Source organism: Lactuca serriola, chromosome 5 (genome assembly GCF_051521515.1).
Source record: "Lactuca serriola cultivar US96UC23 chromosome 5, Lser_US96UC23_V15, whole genome shotgun sequence".
Classification (NCBI taxonomy): domain Eukaryota; kingdom Viridiplantae; phylum Streptophyta; class Magnoliopsida; order Asterales; family Asteraceae; genus Lactuca; species Lactuca serriola.
This window is the reverse complement of record NC_136412.1, coordinates 246,379,937-246,386,352: the sequence shown is the minus strand read 5'-3', so window position 1 is coordinate 246,386,352 and position 6,416 is coordinate 246,379,937.

The following is a 6,416-nucleotide window of genomic DNA, read 5'->3' as shown; positions in this document are numbered from 1 at the left end:
TAGATCTAGGGCTAACAAGCCTCGTGAGGCCAAAAAGCTAACAGATCTGAGCTCCTGGAGCTCAATCTTACATAGATCCAAAGGCCAAACGCCTTATTACAACATATAATGAACATGCAACTTGGGGAAATTGACCAAGAAGGACCCAAATGAAGTTTTAAGCATAGAATCAAGGGGAAAACGGGTTATACCTCAAAGGAAAAGTTGGAATGACACAAGGATGGCTGATCTCCTTCTCCTCTTCTTGATCTACTCCTCTTACTCTTCAAAACCTTCAAGAACACACCAAGAATACCTCAAACTCTCAAGAAAACAAGGGAAAACGATGTAGGGGGAGTTCTGGGGGGTGAATGGGGACGAGTTGGGGCGGAATGAGAGTTTAAATAGGGTGCAAACCCTTGAAACTTAGGGCTTCATCCCGCAGCGGTGACTCGCCGAGTCCAGGATATGGACTCGTCGAGTCGCCTACTTAAAACGCGTCCTGAGTCTCGTCCCTACTCGGCGAGTCGGACCCTATGACTCGCCGAGTCTAAGGCTAAATTAGGGCAATGCTCAAATAAAATTCACATACCGGAAACCAGGTGCTACAAACCGTGAAACCAAACCGGAGCCAAACCGTTAGTAACGGTTTGGTTCGGTTCGGTTTTAAATTTTCAACAGTTTGGCTTCGGTTTTTGTTTGACAAAAACTGTTAGTAACGGTTTGGCTTCGGTTTGACCTTAAACCGAAAAAACCGGACCGTGAGCACCCCTAGTTTAATTGGTGTCCACTCTCACCCACCGCTTCCTTGACTGATGGAGAGTCGTTAGTGTAAGAATACCAGATTCTTCCCACTGTTAGAATATGTTTGATTCTAACACTATATGCAATGACCCTTTTATAATCGTATTGCACAAAAGTCACCAAGACTTTGCCAATAAAATTACAAAGTTCTCTATTGGGGATTGTTACAAGACAATTCCATAGATACGAAGTCTCACATTCAAAGTACATTCATTTGAACATCCTTCTTGCATAAAAGTTTCTAATCTAGACATAGATTCTTGATATCCAACTCCCAATATGGAAACATTTCCATATTTGTCATATGACAACTCATTTTAAATAGAGTCTTATCTATTCATAATAATGTCAATATGGTCCATTCGTTAATATACTTCCAACTGCCCACAAGTGCCCAATCCTTGGCGAACCTTAGATTGTCCTTGACAATTGTTTAATTATTTTAGTCAATCCGGTTCTAGTCCCTTTTTCCTTCTTAATGCCCTAGGCATTTGGAAAATTTAGAACGGTCGAATATTACAACATATGCAATCGATCCTATTCCCGAAGCGTATAGGACACGATTCATAATGAAAAAAAAACGTGATACTTTACTAGTTTCTTGCTATAATATTGCCATATATAAAATCCTTTTAAGTTGAATCTTTTCAACATAACATTCATATATGCCCTTTGACTAAATTTGATTAAAATTCCTCGATCCAAGCTTTTAGATTTCGAAACGAAGTATAGTATTCTCTCCCTTAATTATAGCAAACAACTTTTCAACCCCTGCAACTTTGCAAAGTGAAACTATTGTTTTCTATAATTAATATTGCTAACTTGCAACACTTAAAATAATAATCATGCTCCCACTAAAATGATAATTATCTCGAAACCAGCATAACATTTATGCTCCCACTAGCTTTGACACGTATTCAGAAAGTAGTTGGACGTTCTAGAAAGCGATACTTGTTGACTTCCAAAGTTCATATTTCTAATATGATCTGCTTCGATAAGCCTTTATCTAAGCTTCTCAACCTTGTACACCTTTCCTTAGATAGCTTATATGTGTGTCTAAACAATTTCAGCACTTATAGTAATAAGTCTTAAATGTTTAAACTAATTGCCAAATCTCACAATTCGAACTATGAAGAGGGATGCCGTAACCATAATCGAATTTGAGAATGCAATTTACACAACAACTAACTCCTTAAAATCTTCCCAATGAAAGCGTTTCCTCAAAATCATTTTCATGAAGGAGAGAAACCTTATGATACTTAGGTTTTATGGCGTATGTGCTCTTATCCATGTGAATTTGTTATAACCATAATCATAACATAATGTTTGTGACAAATTCAAACTCTTATGGACAGAACTTGTTCATTCTTAATTTCTTGTCATCAAGGGTCCCACCATTGCTTCCAAGTTATTTAGCAACTCACCTATACTAGTCAATGTACTTTCATTGAACAAGGTGCTTCCCCTTATGCAGTCAATTGAGAATTCCTAGAACTCATATGCATAAGTAACTTTACTAGAATGGCATAAAAATAAAATTTTGTCAACACGATAGGTTACAAACCTCAGGTCGTGTGCTAGTGTCTAATGATATGTTTACTCTTGATTAGTTCTTGAAACTTTTCAAGATCATTTAGACTCCTACTGGCCTCTTGACATATAAGATTCTCTTGTCAAGAAACATTTCTTGACAAACAAATATTCAATAGTTAGTGCGGATTCTTATCAAGACAAAACACTAAACACAATTGGTCTTAGTTGGTCTTTGTCTTATCCAAGACATCACAATTTACCAATTTCAAACGTTCAAGAGTAAGAAAACATTTTTCTACTTCAGATTTTGATGAATGTGTTAAAACTTATTAAAATGTGTCACTCACGTCACAATCTTGGAGTATGACTCTAAGACTTGATTTTGGAACGAAGTATGACTCATCCTTTTTTATTTAACCATATCAACAATTTCTGATTCCTCTTCTTAGCCATACAAGTGCACTAAGGTGTCATTAGAGGATCAATTGTGATATGTTTCTTAATCGTTAAGACGATCATAAAACACGATACAAAAGTACTTTTCCATCTTTTTAGATTTGAGAAACTTTTATCTTTCTGCCTTATTGATTCTTCATATTCGTTCTGCTATTCATTGAAACTTTTCAATGATTCAGAATTATACTTAATCTTGTAAGCATAACCACATTTACTAGACTTTTAGTAAATCAAGACGAATAGTCTTATTGTTCTTTGTGGTGGACTTAACAAGTGCCCAACATTGTGTACTAGTTCTCATAGTCTTTCACTTGACTTTTTGTCAAGGAATTAATCTTAATTTTCCAAATATGAAGGTTCTCATTCATCATACAATACAAGTTGTATGATTCCAAGTTTTTGTCCAATTGAAACTTGGGCGACAAGAATCTTTCCTTATTTGGTAAATTCTCGACATTACCACAAATAACATAACTAAGAATCACATCCATTTAAACATTGTTAAAAATAGAAATACACAAACATCAATTTTCATACATGCCATTGCAAGGAATTATAAATAAGACAAAAAACAAAATGTATTTTATTTGTAAAAGGTGCGGAAAACTCGTCCTTATAATCCAATTCAAATGAAAAACTATGTTATGACATAATCCTAAGCAATCTATCATAACTCTCTAAGTAGCAGCTAAAAAATCCGATCATCGAACCATGCGATCGAAATCCATTTCTTAGCGATCAGACTCAGCTCACTTCTTCCTTTAAGCTTCCTCTCTTTTATTCGATCCTACAACACATTAAAATGCAATCTTATCACATCATGTATTAAGAATCTAAAATAGAAAACTTAATAGAGTTAGATAGTGGATTTTACATGAAGTAGAGTCATACATCTTGACTCTCCCATCTCTTAGATCTCTCAGGTATTCAGGGCAACTTCGTAACCAATGCCCCCTCTTTTGGCAGTAGAAACATATGGATTTTTCTGGAATGGTACACGAGACTATCTCATACTCAGCCTTTCTCTTGTGTAGAGAAACTTTTTCCGGACTTCCAATGTTGTCATTTCCCATTGAAGGATGGGACATTGATTTACCAAACAAATTTGCTTGACCAGTGCGCCAAATCATCGTTGATTCAACAGCAATAAGCAAATAAGTCAAATCAATGAGGGTTACATCGTGGTCCATCACATAGTACTCTCTAATGAACTTACTATATGATTCGGGAAGTGACTGAAGAACCAAGTCAACAACCAACTTCCTTGAGACATCGACACCCAATATTCCCAATCTAACAATATGCAACTTCATATTCAAGACATGAGCGCATATTGACTTTCCATATTCGTTTCTTTTCGTTAATAGGGCTTGAGTGACCTTGAACTTTTCAACTCTTCGAACACGTAGTTTAGGGAGAATTATTGGAGGAGGTGGTGGAAGTGAAGCATGATTTCCATTTCCACAATCCAATCATGGAACATCATCCTCATATGGATAACTTTTTCCAATGGCTTCAGGAAGACCATAGTTGTCAATCTTTGACATCTACAAAACAGGAGAAATTCAAGTTAGTTGATTGAGTCCTAAATAAAACACCAAAATGAGATATTAAGGCTAGGACCCGACACAATATTCTACAATATGGAAGAGGGATGTCGTAATCTGAATAGCAGAACATTTGAAGGTAGGTAAATGACGATTTACCAATTTCCACCATGAAAAACGAAAATTGTAAATTAAGTTTTAAATGAATTGAAACTCCTAGATCTTTTGAGATTCATTGAACTTTTCAATGGCATGTTTAAACCTCAAGTGTGTCCTTCGTTTGTGATTGGGATGCCGAGGATCACAAACAAGTTGTGGATAACCATGCAAATATACATGGTGCCCCCAATGTTTCAGTCACCTAGTTGACGTGTCGGTTAACCACACACACTCCAGCGATCTGTGACAAACATAGAGTCACCCTTATCCACCTTTGCTTAGAGCCCAATTAGTCTTCCGGTTAACGATACACGCTCCACTAACGTCTTAGCAAGGGTATAAAGTGTAATTTCATGGAATAGCACCAACTCCATATTTTTCCTAAAGTAATTAAGATTTGGGAATTTATGAAAGTGTCTAGTTACTTCGTACTTCATTATACTTATAATGGAAGGTTGCGTCCTATCCTACCCATTCGGCTAACGACCCTCCACTAGTCAAGAGTGTGGTGGGTAAGAGTGGATACCCATTCAATCGCCATTTTATAGGCAATTTCCTTAAACACCCCTTAGAGACCATCTTCGTGAATGAGGCCTACTAACGGTAAGACTGACTTTTTTACTCATACATATATAATATTAGAATTTTAGTTTTATATATAGTATAAGGGTGTATTTTACACTCTTAAAATACTAAGTGGTTTAATTTAATAAAATTATACTTTTAATTTAATTAAATACAAACCATATTATTATGGATTTATTAACTCTCTTTTAATTATACATTTAATTAACTTAATAAAACCATAAGGTGTAATTTGAACTTTTCAAACAACCAGGGTTTTAGAATTTAAAAACTTCAAAATTAAACTTTTAATCAAAAAAATTTAATTCCAAAAACTTGAGTACAAGTTTTGAAACTTTTCAAAATATTAGGGCTTAGAATTTAAACATTTCAAAATTAAACTTTTTAATCAAAAAATTTAAATTCCAAAACTTGAGGGCAAATTTTGAAACTTTTCAAAACTATCTAGATCAAATTACAAATAATTTAATTAATCAAATAATTGGTAATTAACTAAATTTGACCTAATTCAATTTTATGGAAAGATAATCCAATCAAATAATTCAAATAAATCAAGTTTATCATATAAGACAATGATTATCTAATTAATTGACAATTATCTTCTATTTTGGCGAGGATAATCACTCCAAATTAATAAAAATCGGATTTTATCAATAAAAACGTTTATGGTAATTATCCCAAGCCAAAACAGCTCAAACTCCCGAAAAATCTGGCATCTGACACTCCGACTCGTCGAGCCAACAGTGGACTCGTCGAGTTGCCAGTGAACTCGACGAGTTCAACTATGGACTCGGCGAGTCCAGGCTCCAGATCCAAGATTTTTCGATTTCCAGCTTTGAATATTCATGTAAAGCATCAAATACATCAAACAAACATCCTAGTCTCTAATACCACTGTTGGCTTTTGACCACTGCATCAATCTTATAGTGTACATGCAAACCCTAAAGCTTTGGATCTAGTTTGTCTAACGAACATGCAATAATCATCAAAAGCTCATAAACCCTAGATCTAGCATGCAATAATCGAATTATTATACTAAAAAGGTTTTGGATCTTACCTTGATTGTTATGTAGCAATAACAATCTTAATTCATTTTGATCTTGACCTTTGAAAGCTTAGTGCCTCAAATGTTGCACCTCTAATGGAGTCACAAACACCATGAGCAACAAGATGACCTAGGAGAAGGAGGAGGAGCACCAAAAACGTCCAAGAACCCTTAGGGATTCCTTCACACGTTTTTGGGGCCTTAGGGGTTCCTTATATAGGTAGGCTATTAGGGTTTTCAACTAGGAAACCCTAATTTGACTACTCAGGCCCTAAGCAGCCCATGGACTCCCTCCTTGGAGGCCTTTG